This window comes from Anolis carolinensis, unplaced genomic scaffold (genome assembly GCF_035594765.1).
Source record: "Anolis carolinensis isolate JA03-04 unplaced genomic scaffold, rAnoCar3.1.pri scaffold_9, whole genome shotgun sequence".
Lineage (NCBI taxonomy): Eukaryota > Metazoa > Chordata > Lepidosauria > Squamata > Dactyloidae > Anolis > Anolis carolinensis.
In genome coordinates this window covers 14,326,945-14,344,785 of record NW_026943820.1, presented here as the reverse complement: position 1 = coordinate 14,344,785, position 17,841 = coordinate 14,326,945, and the positions used below count along the sequence as shown (strand labels likewise).

Below are 17,841 nucleotides of genomic sequence, written 5' to 3'. Positions count from 1 at the left end.
TTCTGCATTCTAACAGACTCAAGCCTCAACATCGTCTGTCTCCTAACACTGGCTTCTGCACTCTAACAAGCTCAAGCTTCAACATCTTCTAACTCTGGCTTCTGCACTCTAACAAGATCAAACCTCAATATCTTCTAACTCTGACTTCTGCACCCTAACACTCAAGCCTCAACATATTCTAACTCTGGCTTCTGCAGTCCAACAGACTCAAACCTCAACATCTTCTAACTACTAACATGGTTTCTGCACTCTAACAGACTCAAGCCTCATCCCATCTAATTTTGGAAGCTAAGCAGGGTCAGCCCTGGTTAGTATTTGGATGGGAGACCATTCCCGAATACCAGGTTCTATATGATCCTTTCCATCTAAAACACAAACGTGGGCTTTTCATACGCACAGGAAGTTGGGAGATGATAACCAAGCCGAGCACAACGGAACATGGCCATAAAGCTCGGAAAATGCACAACAACCCAAACACAATGGCTTTCTCAATATCTTTATTTCTGATGCATTTCTCCAAGCAGCCACATTTTTTTAAGCAGATAGATAGATAGACCCAGAGAGTTGTGCAGAGAGTTTCATCTATGCTAACAATCGTGCCATCACTGCTCAAGCAGAGAGCTTTGAAATGGTTGAACAGAAGCTCTCCGATGCTCTGATAGATAGATAGATAGATAGATAGATAGATAGATAGATAGATATAGATAGATAGATGTTGTTTCAGGTTCAGGAAAAAATGAGTTCTTGGTTCCACCCATTAGATGGTGGGGTAACTGGCCTGATTGGCCACACCACAGTGATTGCCAGCTCCTTTGACCAATCGCATGTAGCCCCCTTCGCCCCAGTTCTCCGTCCAGCTGCGGAAGAGACAGAAGAAGGAAAGTTTCAGTTAGGGAGCGTCTGCACTGTCGGATTAATGTGCATTAAAGGGCAGGATCCTGGGAGTTGTAGTTTGGCAGAGAAGGGCTAAGACATTGCGAAATGGTTCTGGCCGAGCTTACTTATTCGAACGCATCTCCCTCTATGGACCTCTGCAGAGATTAAGATCTTTTGGGGAGGCCCTACTCTCGATCTCACCTCCGTCACAGGCGCGACTGGTGGAGACGAGAGACAGGGCCTTCTCAGTGGTGGTAGTAGTTAGAAGACGTTGAGGCTTGAGTCTGTTAGAGTGCAGAAGCCAGTGTTAGGAGTTAGAGAAGATGTTGAGGCTCGAGATGTTAGAGTGCAGAAGCCATGTTAATAGTTAGAAAACGTTGAGCCTTGAGTCTGTTAGAGTTCAGAAGCCAGTGTCGGATGTTAGACAAGATGTTGAGGCTTGAGTCTGTTAGAGTGCAGAAGCCAGTGTTAGGAGTTAGAGAAGATGTTGAGGCTTGAGATGTTAGAGTGCAGAAGCCATGTTAATAGTTAGAAAACGTTGAGGCTTGAGTCTGTTAGAGTTCAGAAGCCAGTGTCGGATGTTAGACAAGATGTTGAGGCTTGAGTCTGTTAGAGTGCAGAAGCCAGTGTTAGGAGATTGAAGACGTTGAGGCTTGAGTATGTTAGAGTGCAGAAGCCATGTTAGTAGTTAGAAGATGTTGAGGCTGGAATCTGTTAAGCGCAGAAGCCAGTGTTAGGAGATAGAAGACGTCTGTTAGAGTTCAGAAGCTAGTGTTAGGAGTTTGAGGCTCGAGTATGTTAAGTGCAGAAGCCAGTGTTAGAAGGCGTTGAGGCTTGAGTCTGTTAGAGTGCAGAAGCCAGTGTTAGGAGATAGATGTTGAGGCTTGAGTCTGTTAGAGTGCAGAAGCCAATGTTAGGAGATAGAAAACGTTGAGGCTTGAGTCTGTTAGAGTTCAGAAGCCAGTGTTAGGAGATAGATGTTGAGGCTTGTCTGTTAAAATGCAGAAGTCAGTGTTAGGATAGAAGATGTTGAGGCTTGAGTCTGTTAGAGTGCAGAAGCCAGTGTTAGGATATAGAAGATGTTGAGGCTTGAGTCTGTTAGAGTTCAGAAGCCAGTGTTAGGAGATAGAGAAGATGTTGAGGCTTGAGTCTGTTAGAGTGCAGAAGCCAGTGTTAGGAGATAGAAGATGGTGAGGCTGGAATCTGTTAGAGTGCAGAAGCCAGTGTTAGAAGACGTTGAGGCTTGAGACTGTTAGAGTTCAGAAGCTAGTGTTAGGAGTTAGAGAAGACATTGAGGCTCGAGTATGTTAAGTGCAGAAGCCAGTGTTAGAAGGCGTTGAGGCTTGAGTCTGTTAGAGTGCAGAAGCCAGTGTTAGGAGAGAGAAGATGTTGAGGCTTGAGTCTGTTAGATTCCCTTGGCTGTGGAACTCGCTCCCCAGTGACATTCAATCATCCCCTTCCCCCCCAGGGTTGAGAACGACAGGGTAGAAATATGGTATGTACTGGGCTTGTACTGGGCCCAATTGTCCTGTTGGTAGTTTACATAACGGCGAAGGTATTGTTCCAAAGTGGCATTGGTGCGCTCAGTTTGTCCATCTGTTTGGGGATGGTGAGCTGAAGATAAACGAGAGTCTATGCCCAATAGTTTTTGTAGTGCTTTCCAGAAACGAGAGGTGAATTGAGATCCACGGTCAGCGACTAAACTCTTGGGCAATCCATGTAGTCGGAAAACATGTTGAAGGAATAAATCTGCAGTCTCTTTGGCCGTGGGGAGGCCATCGCAGGGGATGAAATGGGCCAACTTGGTAAAAAGGTCCACCACTACTAGAATCGTGGTGAATCCAAGGGAGGGTGGTAAGTCAGTGATAAAATCCGCGGAAATTATCTCCCATGGGCGAGACGGAGTGGGAAGGGGATGCAGTAGCCCTGACGGCTTCTCCCTTCGTGTCTTGGAACGCTGACATACAGGACAGGTATTGACATATTTCTCCACATCCTTGCGGATCTTGGGCCACCAGAAATCTCGCAGGATCAAGTGCATGGTTTTAAATAGCCCAAAATGTCCTGCTGGCTTGCTGTCATGACACAGATGAAGTGCTTTTTCTCTGCCGGGACCTGGAGGAATGTAAACATGATTCCTGTAGCATAGTAGCCCGTTCTTAAGTGAGAATGGGAAATGTAGTCCTTGGCGAATCTGTTCTTGAGCCCAGGCATCTGTCTGTTGACTGGCTCTAATTTCTTGAGTGAAAAGGGATTCTGGGTTAGAGGGAGTTGGTTCAATTGAAGTGGATTTGGTGTTTCCCACTGTGAGCGTGGCAAAGTTTTCGGGTTGCAGCAATCAAGATTCTGAGGTCTCTCTGCGTCCTGCAGCATACTCTGGTTTCCGTGATAGAGCATCTGCTTGCTTGGTCTGAGCCGGGGTCACATAATGGATCTGGAAGTCAAAACGTTCAAAGAACAAAGCTGCTGCCTTTGATTTAACTTTCGTGCGGTCCTTAGGTGCTCTAAATTTCGATGATCAGTATGAACTTCAATGGGAAATTTGGCCCCTTCCAACCAATGTCTCCAATTTTCAAAAGCTGCCTTTATGGCCAAAAGTTCTTTCTCCCAAATAGTGTAAATCAGGCAAGCTCCCACTTTGTTAGCTTTTAGGAAAGACCTGAAAACATGGCTCTTCCGCTGTGCTTTTGGTGAGTAACTTCTGTTATATATTTCGGTGTTACTCCCCCCAAACATCTATCCTCTAAACTGCCCCACTCTCATATGTCCCTGTCCACATTGGAGTACCCCTCTGTCCCTCACACTCCGGGTTTTATCTTTGTGTTCATGCGGCCTGCTCTTGTTTGACTGTTTCTTGATTTCTTGATGTGATGTTTATTATTATGTATTGTATTATTTTTAATTATGTTATGATATGCTGTTTTATATTTTATTATATTGTATTGCTTTGGGCATGGCCCCATGTTAGCCGCCCCGAGTCCCCGCTGGGGAGATGGTGGCGGGGTATAAATAAAGTTTTTATTATTATTATTATTATTATTATTATTATTATTATTATTATTTCTCTCTGGGGCTGTTAGTTGACGGGAGTAATAGGCACAAGGATGAAGATGTTCTCCCACTGGTTGCATGAGTACAGCCCCAATTGCCACATCGGAGGCGTCAGCCTGCACAACAAAAGGGGTTTTAGGATCAGGGTGCTGTAGAATTGGCTGGGTCGTGAATAACTGCTTTAGCTGGTGGAACCCTTTCTCTGCTTGCTCCGTCCAGCGGAAAGGCTGTTTCCCTCGGATGCAGCTGGTGATTGGGTCAGACCAGTGAGCGAAGTCTGGGATGAATTTGCGGTAGTAGTTTGCAAACCCCAAGAAGCGCTGTACTTCCTTTTTGTTGGTTGGCGCCCGCCATTCCAATACTGCTGAAACTTTTGCCGGGTCCATGGAGAGCCCTAGTGGCGAGACGCGGTATCCCAGGAAGTCTACCTCTTGCAGATCAAAGGCGCATTTCTCTAACTTGGCATATAGTCCATGATCCCGCAATCGTTGTAGCACCATTCTGACGTGTTGCTCGTGTTCCGATTGTGATCTAGAAAACACCAAAAAATCGTCGAGGTATATGATCAAGAACCGATCTAGATAGTCCTGGAAGATATCTTTGACAAAATGCTGGAATGTTGCGGGAGCTCCGGATAATCCGTAATTCATGACTAGGGACTCAAATAATCCGAATTTGGTCTGGAAGGCGGTTTTCCATTCGTCCCCTTCTCTTATGCGAACTAGATTGTAAGCCCCGCGGAGATCCAGCTTGGTGTAAACCTTGGCCCCTCGGAGCCGGTCTAATAGGTCCGAGATCAGAGGCAGGGGGTAGCGGTTCCGCTTCGTGATATTGTTCAATGCTCTATAGTCCACAACCAAGCGTAGGTCCCCTGACTTCTTTTTCACAAACATCACTGGGGAAGCAGCTGGGGATTGAGAGGGTCTGATGAACCCCTTGCGGAGGTTTGACTCTATAAACTCCCTGAGAGCTTCTTGCTCTGGTTCAGTCAGGGAGTAGAGGTGTCCTCGCGGAATTGGGGCCCCCTCCACCAGGTCAATGGCACAGTCATAGGGTCTATGTGGGGGTAGTTTCTCGGCTTCCTTTTCATTGAAAACATCCCAAAAGTCCGAATATTTCTTGGGCAAGGTGATGATGGGCTCTGCGTCTGTGGCATGGCAGACCTTGGCTACTAGACAATGGTTTTGGCAATATCTTGAGGCGAACTGCAGTTCTCTGTTGGACCAGGAGATGTTTGGGTCATGAAGTGTCAGCCATGGAATACCCAAGATCACAGGGAAGTGGGGAACCTCGGTAACGAAGAAGGAGATTTCTTCCATGTGTTCCCTTATCCACATTCTGGTGGGCTCAGTCCATTGGCTTACTGGACCTGTCTTCAGGGGTCGGCCGTCTATGGCCTGCACCACCGGGGCATTCTTGAAATCATGATATTGTAATCCCAGAGAGTCAGCATACTCTCTATCGATGAAATTGTTTGTTGCCCCTGAGTCTATCATGGCATGGATCATGACAGGTCCTTTTTTCACTGACCACAGCGTGACCACCAGGAGAAATAGGACCCCCGTTTGCGGCTCTTGAGTGGAGTTTTTGACCGGGTTGGCGAGCCTCTCTATGCCCGGTCACTGGCTTCCCCCGCCGGCTTCACTCCAGCCGCCTCGGCTGCCTCCGCCTCCGCGGAGGACGCCGCCGCCAGTCGGGCGGCTGGTTTCTTTTTGGCTGGACATTCTCTGGCGAAGTGACCCCCATTCCCGCAGTACCAACACAGATTCAAGCGTTGGTGGCGGGCCTTTTCAGCAACATCTAGTCTGGGGCGCACATTGCCCAACTGCATCGGCTCCTCCTCGCTTCCCATGGGGTTTGGGGCTGGCAGTGGGGTTCTCCATATTGGACGGGGCTGAACGCTGGTAGAAGTGGGGGGCTTTACTCCAGCTCTTCCACTCTGGCCTCGGAGCCACTGTTTTTTGTTGGCAAGCAGGACTTCAGCCCGTAAACACTGGTTGATGAGTCTTTCAAGAGTCCCTGGGGGGTCCACCTTAGAGATTTCTTCCTGCATCTCGATGTTGAGGCCCTCGCGAAACTGTCCTCTGAGGGCTATATCGTTCCAGCCGGTGTTCTGAGCCAGCACCCGGAACTCGGCTATGTACCAGGACAACGGCCTGTCCCCTTGGAAGAGACGCCGGAGTTTATGGCCGGCCGCCTCCTCCTCGTCCTCGATCCCCCCGGTCTTTCTAAGGTGGTTCAAGAAATTTTGCGCGGTGTTTAGATGCGTGGAACCCGCATCGTACAACACCGTCGCCCAAGTGGCCGCAGGCCCATCTAGGAGACTGAAGATCCACGCCACCTTGACATCTTCTTGAGTGAACTCGGCTTGGCGGGCTTCTAAGTACGCCTGACACTGGCGACGGAAGACATGAACCTTGGAGGCTTCTCCAGAAAACTTGGTTGGTAGCGCTAGGGCAGGGAGTCGGGCAAAGGCATCTTGCAGTACTTATGAGACAGAGTGCTGCATCTACACATGTTAATCTGGTGTATTCCATGTTATGAACTCGGACTCTCTGGACATAATTTGGACATCTAGGAGTGACCTTTGTATTGATGCAGGGTTGTGAGCCTAAAAGAAAAAAACTGGTAGCATAAGATTTTGTATGGTGCATCTATATTGTAGAATGAATTTATGTTGTTGAAGGCTTTCATGACCAGAATCACAGGGTTGTGTGTCTTTTCCAGGCTGTATGGCCATATTTCGGAAGTTGTTACCTCACTACCTCTGAGGATGCCTGCCATAGATATGAACAAAACGTCAGGAAATAATGCTTCTGGAACATGGCCATACAGCCCTGAAAACACACAACAACCCAGAATGAATATAGTTTTATACCACTTTAACTGTCATGTCTCAATGCTTTGGAAGCATTGTAGTTTTGCAATTTATTTACAGTATTCCCTCACTACTTTGCGGTTCAATTTTCGTGGATTTGCTATTTCACGGTTTTTCAATAAACTCTAAAAGACTCTAAAAGACTATTATAAATCATAAAAAATTACAATTTACAGCCTAAGGAAGGGAGGAAGGAGATGCCGAAGGGAGAGAAAAGGAGCCTGAGCGGCAACGGGAGGAGAAGGAGGCGATTTATCAACACACGATTGGTTGATAAAGACTTAAAATAGTGCATAACTACTAAAATAATGTATACATATTAAAATAAATATAGCATCTCTACTTAGCGGATTTTCACTTTTTTACGGGTGGTCCTGGAACGTAACCCCCGCAATAAGTGAGGGAACACTGTATTTATTTACAGTATTTATATTCCTCCCTTCTCACCCCGAAGGGGACTCACAATGCACATATACATGACAAACATTCAATGCCATAAGACATACGACATATATAGACAGACACAGAGGCAATTTAACATCCCGGCTTCCTGAAGGTATGCTTGATACATTCCTTCTAGATCCTGGTGCTTCAGATAGACCCAAAATAACCCAAAAAGAGGCATCTACTTAGAGAATCAAGACATTTATTTCCCAAAATGCTATGAAGGTTAAGCATTCCAAAACACAAAAATATCTGAAAATGCAATCCTTTCCTCTACCTATAAGATGATTAAAAGTTTTTAGAAGCAGAATTCTTCTCTGCCATAGAGTTCTGGAGCCTCACCAAACTACAACCCCCATAATTCTATAGTATTGAGCCATTGTAATTAAAGTGGTGTCAAACAGCATTCCTTCTACGTGTAGATGTACCCATAGACTTAAGTGATCTGATGAAGTAGACAAATGAGATGAAGTATAGATTAGTTACAAAACCTTTTTTTTCTCAATTAGTCTCAAAGGCGGTCTAAGGTCCGTTTGCATCCTGATATTCCTAACTATTGTGGCTATAACTTTGAATTCTGTAACCTTTTGCCAGACTTGTCTCAAGTCCTATATATAATGGTATCTTTAATCTATACCAATCTAACATATGGTTCGAAAAAGGCTGTGTGTGCATTCCATGATTTGCAATCTCCAGAAAGGTCTCCTATCCATAGTACCATGCTTGGAGAACCAGAAATAATTAAAGGATATTTACTTCTGCATCAGCCAGTCAGACTCTCCCTGCTCCTCTCGACGGCGCACTCATTACAGCACAGCATACATTAAAAAGCAATATGAATTGCATTACAGTGTAAAAGGGGACCCATTATGCAATAAATCAGAACCAAATGCCGAAAGATAGGCTGAGTGGTAGAAGCAAGAAAATGATGATGAGCAAAGACTCTATTATTTTAACAGAGCTTTCAATATTTAATTTCCTTGTGTACCCCCCCCCCCCTTTATATTCTAATAAACTAGCAACCCTATTGCAGCTGCACAGAATCACAGAAGCTCAGAGGGCCTATTTTGAAAACTCTTGCAATCCGTCAGCTCCGGGGCTGAGCAGAAGAATAGGTTTGGCAGCAGCTTTTGGGTAGAAAGCTTGGGAAAGTTATTTGCTTGGACTACGTTTCCCAAAATCCTTCTGAGAAAGTGTTCTGGGAGAATTTTATTCTCCTTGAGAAAAAATGCATCCTTGTGTTTTATTATTATTATTATTATTATTATTATTATTATTATTATTATTATTTTATTATGACACAGCAAACAAGATAGATATGCTGGATTTCGTATCACAAAATCACAAGTCGAACACTTCCCAAGAGTCTAGGACTGTGTGATGTATTTTCAGATGGTGCGTGCAGATCCCAGCAGAGTGGCCTTTTGCAGTTGGCAGATCGTAATTTTGTCAATGTCTATTGTTTCCAAATGCCGGCTGAGATCTTTTGGCATGGCACCCAGTGTGCCCATCACCACCGGGACCACCTGCACTGTTTTCTGCCAGAGTCTTTGAAGTTCAATCTTGAGGTCCTGATAGCGGCTGAGTTTTTCCTGTTGTTTTTCGTCAATGTGACTTTCACCTGGGATGGCAACATCAATGATCCAAACCTTTTTCACAACTGTGATGTCTGGTGTGTTGTGTTCCAGAACTTTGTCAGTCTGGATTTGGAAGTGCACAGTATCTTTGCGTGCTCATTTCCCAACACTTTTGCAGGTTTGTGATCCCACCAGTTCTTTACTGCTGGGAGGTGGTACTTGAGGCATAAGTTCCAATTAATAATTTGGGCCACATGGTTGTAGTCTGTCTGTGTGATTTTCTTACAGCAGCTGAGGATATGATCAATGGTTTCGTTGGTTTCCTTGCACAGTCTGCATTTTGGGTCATCAGCTGATTTTTCGATCTTTGCCTTAATTGCATTTGTTCTGATGGCTTGCTCCTGGGCTGCCAAGGATCGGGCCTTCTGTCCCCTTCTTCAGGGTCCCATTCGTGATATTATTATTATTATTATTATTATTATTATTATTATTATTATTATTATTATTATTATTATTATATTCTGATCTGTTTTATGCTGTCTTGAGGATTATTCAATTCACAAGTGATATACACTAGAGCATTGGCTCTCAGCTTGTGGGTCCCCAGATGTTTTGGCCTTCAAATCCCAGAAATCCTAACAGTTGGCAAACTGGCTGGGATTTCTGGGAGTTGAAGGCCAAAACATCTGGGGACCCACAGGTTGAGAACCACTGACCCAAGTGTTGTACACGTGTGTACTGGGTCTAGAGAGAGGGCAAAGTCACCCCTTCATGGAGGACCTGATGAGGATATCCTACTCAATATATCCTTCTTTCCATCCATCCATCCATCCACCTATCATTTCCAATACTGTCTACGTATGGACAGAGGCCACGGTGGCGTGGCAGGTTAAAGCACTAAGCTGCAGAACTTGCTGATCAGAAGATTGGTGGTTCGAATCCATGGGAAAGGGTGAGCTCCCACTGTTAGCCCCAGCTTCTGCCAATCTAGCAGTTCGAAAACATGCAAAAGTGAGTAGATCAATAGGTACCGCTTTGGCAGGAAGGTAGCAGCGCTCCTTTCAGTCATGCTGGCTACATGAGCTGGAAGGCATCTACAGACAATGCCTGCTCTTCAGCTTAGAAATGGAGATGAGCACCACCTTCCAAGAATCGGACTCGACTGCACATAATATTAAGAGAAAACTTTACATTATATACAGTTTGTTTTAAAAAAGAATTAAATTTCTGAATGTTCATCTATCTGCCAACCAATTTACTAGCTCAAATATTCTGATTCACAGTTGGGAAACCTACAATTTAATGCTCATGAAAATTAAAACAATAATATTTGCATTGATTTAAAGGTTTTCTTTCCCCCTCCCTTAAAAAAGTAATAAACCTCATTACAGCACATCATAAAAGAAACTGTACTTTGAATGTTGGATAAGCGCATTAAAATGTGCAATGATTCCTTTTATTTATTCAATACATTTGTTCAATAAAGCAAGCCACCTTCTTTAATTAAACACATTTTATATTTTCATTGCTGTTGCATAAAAGTTGAAAGACACAACAGGGAATGCATTACTAAGCCATTACACCCTTCCCGGGTGATTGAAACCACTTAGTGAACCTCGTACGTCATAATACACTGGAGAATGTGATATGATGATGATCATTAATAACGGTAGCGCAAGAAATACTAACACTCTCTTAGCTCCTAGCAATGAAGCCTCTCTTCAATAGCACTTTCTGTTTATGTGATGAAGAGTCCCACTGGCTTTAGTCTCAATAGAGTCTCAGTTGGTTTTGTTCACCCAGCTGGGAATTGTCAATGCCTTTCTACAGATGGGGAAACTGAGGCAGAAAAGCAGGCTACTAGTCCAAGATAATGTATTGTGACAGCCCTGATTCCAAAGATGTGAATGGAGGAGTGAGTCATGTTGCGGTTGGTGGGGACGAGAGAGAGGGCCTTCTCCATCGTGGCCCCCCGACTTTGGAACTCGCTCCCCAGGGAGATCAGGCAGGCCCCTACCCTCCTCTCCTTCCGGAAGAGCCTAAAAACCTGGCTCTTCCAAAAGGCCTTAGACGGTTAATTACTAGGTTGAACTATCTGCCCATCCAACTACAGGATTTTCTGCCACTATTACTTTGCACTTTATGGATTACTTTGACTGAGAAATTACCTCTCCCATTTTGATATATTCTACACTTTGGCCCAGATCCTTGTTTTAGTCGCCTGTTTTTAACATTTTATGCTGTATGTTGATTTTTATGATGGTTTTATTGATATTGATTTCACTGTTGGAATAATTGTTTTATCGTTTTATTGCTGTATGTTTCAGGCTTGGTCCCCATGTAAGCTGCTCCGAGTCCCCACTGGGGAGATGGGGCGGGGTATAAAAATAAAGTTATTATTATTTATTATTATAAGGATGCCCTATGTAGAAAGCAGCCAGGCTTTTAAGCTGCAAGACTATTCAGTGCAATTCAAGCTGGCCAAACAATGATTCCCCTACAAAGAGAGTAGCCAGGCTTCAAAGCCGCTTTTTGATTGAGGGTGCTACTCCAGCTACTCCAGAAAACGGCCAGGCTTTGAGGCTGCAAAGCTATTCACTGCTATTCCACCTGGACAACAAATGATTCCCATAAGCCACAGCAACGCTAATAATAATAATAATAATAATAATAATAATAATAATAATCAGATCTCTGTACCAGCTGTATTTTCTGAGCCGTCTTCAAAGGCAGCCCCACGTAGAGCGCATTACAGTAATCCAGTCTAGAAGTAACTAAGGTGTAACATCTGGGGATCCACAGCTTGAGAACCACTGCCCTACACCAATGGACACTTAGGTCCTGGGCAGATGTAGTTAAATACTTTCAGGCAGCTTCCTGTCTGAAACCATGCCCTGGTTTCTGAGTTGGTGACCAATCCCTATTCCCTTAGTTTTTACAATGAATTATTCTTCCCTCCAGCTTTCTTGATTCTCAATGTTGAGTCAACGATACCTGTTGAAACTACTAAACTGACAGAGGTTCTAATAAATTTAATGGGGGATGGAGGGAAAGGAAGAAAAATGCTGATCTAAATGTAGCAAGGCCTATCGATTATTTGTGCAGCTCTCTAACCGGACTCGGGCAAAGTACAATAAATACAGGCGGGCCACGAAGCAGGGAAATATCAATTATTAATACAACACAGTTGGCCTTTACTATGTCTGTATTATTTATCTTGGAGAGCTTGGGAAGTGGCAGAATATGGTGCCTTCCTTGTAAATTAATCATTTTGTAAAGATTTGCTTCCACTGAACCAACAAATAGAGTTGCCTTTTCCACCACCTCCCCCTTCCCCCCCCCCCACCTTGTAGAAAAATGCAGTCAAGACTTAAACACTCATCCCACTGCTTCTGCTAATTTCTGTGAAATAGTCGGTCCGCCAAAAGTCACATTAATTAGTACACACATGGTGAAGGAAAACAAATGCACGACCGTTCAACACAAAGGTGTAGCGTGGCATGCTTAATTGATATTGCAGTGTTCAGCATGCAGGGAAAGCAACTAACAAAAAGCAACCACCCAAGGTCCAATCAAAGCACCCAGCAATATAATGTAACATCCACTCTTGGAGAGTATTGATATGTTCCTAGGTTACATTTTCTGTTGCACTGGTTTGTTAGGAGGGTCTGTTGGCAGGTACTGTGGATAGATCAAAGCAGGAAGGATTTATGTCCTTTTCAGAAGTCATGCAGATGTCAGCTGGTATCCTGTTGGCATATGAAAGCATAAGCCAACCTTATGTCTCAATATGCTTTTTTTCTTCCTTTTTTGCTTGATGAGGAGGCTGATATTCTCTTCTTACTTCTACAATGTGCAAAAAAAACCCCTTGTGGAATCACCATAGTTCCATGTGTGGAAGAGAGTAGGGTGATTGGAGAAGCATCTGGCTGTGTTCCTGTAGTTAGATGCAAAGGGTCGTACCATCAGCTCTGTGGTAAGCCTGGAAAACAGATGGCTCTTGCTCAGTTCTACATATGACACCCTATATCATTCTTACAGTATATCAACCATGGACTTCTCTAGCTACATTGACTACTTGGGTTGCATAGAAACATGGACTGTGTGTCTTTGGAAACTTTAGCAAAACAGCAACACATACATCAGATGCTCAGTTGCCTGGTCCTTTTTCCTTCTAGAGGTGTGCACAAGCTCATTTACTTACTTATTTATTGGAGCCCCTGATGGCGTAGTGGACTAAAGCCTTTGTGACTTGAAGGTTGGGTTGCTGACCTGAAAGCTGCCAGGTTCGAATCCCACTCAGGGAGAGTGTGGATGAGCTCCCTCTATCAGCTCCAGCTCCATGCGGGGACATGAGAGAAGCCTCCCACAAGGATGGTAAAAACATCAAAAAACATCCGGGCGTTCCCTGGGCAACGTCTTTGTAGACGGCCAATTCTCTCACTCCAGAAGCGACTCAAGTTGCTCCTGACACGAAAAAAAACTTATTTATTATTTATTTATTTCTAACATTTATATCCCGCCCTCCTCACCCAAAGGAACTCAGGGTGGCTTACAGTAATGGCAGCAATTTGATGCCCGTACAAAATCAGTATCAAAACAATGCATAAGAGAATTAAAACTATTAAAAATACAATATAAATGACAATATATAAATTTAAAACGTAAAATCAGATCCGTTCATCCTAGAGAAACCTCATGCTTTGTCCGTAGTTCAGTCCATGTCATCTTTGCCATTTATTGATTAAAAGCCTGGGCACACAGCCATGTTTTGAGGGCTTTTCTGAAGCCCAACAAGGTTGGAATTTGTCACATATCTCTGGGGAGGGTGTTCCACAGCCGGGGAGCCACCACCGAGAAGGCCCTGTCCCTCGTTCCCACCAGCTGTACCTCCGAGGCAGGCGGGACCGAGAGCAGGGCCTCTCCAGATATCTCAGGGATCTTGCTGGCTCATAGGAGGAGATACGTTTGGACAAGTAGATTGGGCCAGAACCGTTTAGGGTTTTATAGGTCAAAACCAGCACTTTGAATTGGGCTTGGTAACATATCGGCAGCCAGTGGAGCTGGCTTAACAGGGGAGTGGTACGCTCCCTGTAAGCCACCCCAGTTATTAATCTGGCTGCTGCCCGTTGTACTAGTTGGAGCTTTCGGGCCGTTTTCAAAGGCAACCCTACGTATAGGTTGTTGCAGTAGTCCAGATGGGATGTAACGAGAGCGTGGACCACCGTGGTCAAGGTACGGGCGCAGCTGGCGCACAAGTCTTAGTTGTGCGAATGCTCCCCTGGCCACTGCTGAGACCTGGGGTTCCAAGCTCAGCGACGAGTCCAGGAGAACCCCCAGACTGCGAAACTGTGTCTTCAGGAGGAGTGCGACCCCGTCCAACACAGGCTGTAACCCTATACCCTGTTCGGCCTTCTGACTGACCAGGAGGACCTCTGGATAAGAGACTTTGGGCAGCAGAGCAAAACCCAACCCTCTTTTAATTATTTATCTATTTAGATCCACATATGTTAATTCAAGGCTTTCAATAAGAATGTTTTCTGGGTGGTCAGTGAACATAAAATGTAATAACAACAATCCAAAAGCAATAAATTGCCACATAAAAGGTCATGCTGGCAGCAGAGAAAGGAAAACCAGGTTTTATGGGTCACCATTTTAAAAGGCTTTGGGGGCATATAAAGCTCTTGGTGGAAATGACTCTCAAACAGTTCCACAGGACTCTTTTTCAGGCCAGTATTCCACAACCACCACTAGAAAGAAAGCATCTCTTCTTATCCATCCAACTCACTTGGTGACTCACTCTCAGCAAGGACCTGAAAGAAGATTTAAGCATTTTGGGAGCTATACCTGTGAGGAAACTGTAACTTTTGAGAGATGCTGCTGGACATGAATTCCCAGTTTGGCCAGTAGAAGAGATAATGAGCATAGATCAGGCATGGGCAAACTTTTTTTTGCATTGGGGCCTTATTGTGGGCCGAACAGAGGGCCGGGCTGGGAGGGAGAGGGCCTGTGAGATGGTGGGGCTGGGAGGGGTGGGGTGGGGCAGGGTCCAGGTCATCCTCAGGTTGTCCTCCTGGTATATGGATGGGGCTGTTTGCCCAATCCTTATGCCGGGAGGAAAATGAGATATGTAGCAACTGCCCCAATCCTCTTCCCCTGATTTTCGGGCTGTCCTTTGGTCATTATATCGGGAAGAGGGTGAGACAGGTGACAGCCGAGAGCGCTCAGGGGGGCTGTTAGCTGTTGTGTGCCTTCCTCAGGCCACCCTCTCGGCATAAGGATGGGGCCACTTACACCGTCCTTATGCCGGGAGGAGGGTGAGACATGCTGTGGCTGAGAGCAATCCAGAGGGCTCTCAGCTGCTGCGTGCCTTCCTCCCCCATCTTTTCTACATAAGGATGTGGCAGGCCATCGCGACTTTATCCTGAAAGGACAGTGGAAATGAGGAGGGCCTAAGTTAAGCACCCAGGGGGTGTCAGGGAATCCTCTTCTTCAGAAGAGGAAGGGGAGCAGGAAAGTGTTCATGAATCTGAAAGTGAGTTGGAGTCTGAAGAGGAGACTTTGCTAGTACCCTCATTCCAGGAGAGGCGAAAGGAAACAGAGCAGAGATGTCCAGCTAAATTAGCTGCCAGAAATGCAGCTCAGTAATTAGGAACTGCCCTGGTAGCTATGTGGGAACAGAGCTATAAAAGCCGAAGCAGGTGCAGTCAGCTCTTGCTGGTAAGAAACTGACTCTAATGCCTTCACTCTCTGTGTGGCTGCTCCAAATCTGCATCTGGATTTATGCCTATTTCTTTGTCTGAAGTAAGTCTTCCTGGCTTTCTTTTGCATTATTTCACTGAGTGTACTGCACTTTATGTTTTGCTGAAGTAAAGCAGTTTTAACTTACCTACCACAGTGTCTTAAGGCTGTTCTTGAAAGACAAAACAGGAAAAGGGGCCACATCCAGCCCCCAGGCTTTTGTTTGCTAATGCCTGGCATAGATGTTGCCCCTGAAAGTATATGGAGGGCCATATATTTTCCATTTCTGAGTTAACAATAAATACAGGAGTATACACATTACCAAGGGTCCCAGGGACAAGAAATAAAAATAACCTGCCTTCCCAAATGCAACAATTGTCCTCCTTTTGCTTGGCATGGCAAGGACAAGGATGTGGATTTAGAAGGAGGTTGCCATAGGCTGGAGGCCAAGACTGTAGATATTTGACACCCACATTTACTCTCATGGCTCAGTGTTATGAAATTCTGGAATTTGTAGTGTTCTGTGATATTTACCTTTTTTGGTCAGAGAGCTCCAGTTCCATAGGATGGATCCATGTCATTAAAATGGTGTCAAACTGCCATGATTCTACACTCTCCTAGAGGCAGTGCCAATGCCAGTCCAATATGCTCCAGTATAGCACTGTAGAACAGGGATGGGGAAAGTACCAGCTTTTGCAATTTATGAGGCTCTTTGAAGACCACCCAAAGCCCTTTGACTTGCCACCAAAGCACCTCCAAAATGATGGTAAATGCAATAGTTTTACTCTTTCCTGAAGCTCCGAATGAGCCAAACATCAGGAAGAAATGGCTGATATTGATTGGAAAAGGTGTGTTTGGGAACAAATTGGTCACACAGCACTGCTGCCAAATCTGGCAATATTGGATGGACTGGTCATTTTGTGCAGTAGTAGGTAACTTCCTATGTATTCCTGGCTGCAAAGGAATCAGCATTGGCTACGGATAGTGGTATACATCACACACACACACACCCTCCAAAACCACCACACAAGGGTAAGCAGCGTGACTCCCATGGCATGCAGCTCCTTTGCCAAGGGGAACGTTGTCCTCTGTGAACAGATAAATACTGGGAGCGTCTGTCTCTGCAATCCCAGAGTACAAATCATTTATCACCCATCACAGGTGAAGCTACAGGCTTCCACTGTCTCCCACTTAATGCTCTCTCTGAGTGCACAATAATTAATTAGCCAGCTATTTCCAGCTAGATTACAACCATCCATCATTGCTTCCAAAATCACACACGTTGCCATCTGTAATGCCCACTTAATATTTTGGCGCAGAGTGTCAGACAATATATGAAGTCATTTGCTGCTGAAAGTTAGTAAATTTGTCGCAGCGCCGTAAAATATTAATTGTCCTGTCCTTTCCTTTACTTCTGGAGTGCACCTCCAGCATTTGTCATCAAGCAACAATCCCAGATTGAAAGGCACTCTGGCGACCCAGGCAATGCCCAAGCAGAATGCAAAATGTATGACTCCGGCGTCTTGTTCAAGCCGATCAGAGCAATAGTGTTCCGTCCCCCAGGACGATGGTTTGCCTTACCTATTGGTCGTTTGTTTGTTTTCCCTCCTTTGCATCTTGTTTCAGCCTCTGGCTGCAAAGCCCAGGAAAAGTGGCTTGGAATCTGCAAAAGCTGGCTGCAGTTTTCTTTGCAGTGATTGGTCAAAGAGTGCAACATCTTAGGACCGCCCTTTTTACCAGGGTCTAGTCTCCATTTTGGAGCTTCATTCTGGCTATAGTTTTCCAACGTGCTGGAGCTGTGCAAAGCTAACTGGGACAAATCATCCTCAAAACCAGGCCAATCTAAGCCTATCCAAATTAGATAAGTATTGAATTATATTGATCTGGAATAAGAAATCTAGTTAGAGGAGCAGGGTTATTCTGTCGCTTCTAGAACTAATCTTTGCTGTAAAGATAGGGAAGGAAAGAGTTTCTCCTTCTAATATAGGCAGCGTGATTAGGGTATAGTGGTTTTATAATCACCTTTGCTTTCTGGAACCAGGGATAATTCTGTACCTAAAACCTATAGAAATTTGTTTCATTTTCTGCAACTTTAAGATCTGTGCCAGGTTTACAACCTTGTATGAATAAACATCCTTTTTGAAGTTATCCAGACTCAGTCGTTCAATATCTATAGGACAGCTTATAGGGATTTGCAGTTCGCCCGGATAAAGGACAGCACGTTTCAGTTTTATAGTTTTTTATTGTCCGGCGGACGGCACAGTTTTGAGGTAG

At 44.9% G+C, this 17,841-nt stretch overlaps 1 long non-coding RNA gene across 1 annotated transcript in view; it reads right to left on the bottom strand.

Moving 5' to 3' along the window:
* Nucleotides 1-10,271: 10,271 nt before the first annotated feature.
* The window catches only part of LOC134293682 (uncharacterized), a 46,889-nt gene continuing 39,319 nt past the window's right edge, over nucleotides 10,272-17,841 (bottom strand). Inside the window, exon 2 of the long non-coding RNA XR_010000638.1 lies at nucleotides 10,272-12,808. This is a non-coding gene — a long non-coding RNA (uncharacterized LOC134293682). The remainder of the gene's footprint in view (nucleotides 12,809-17,841) is intronic.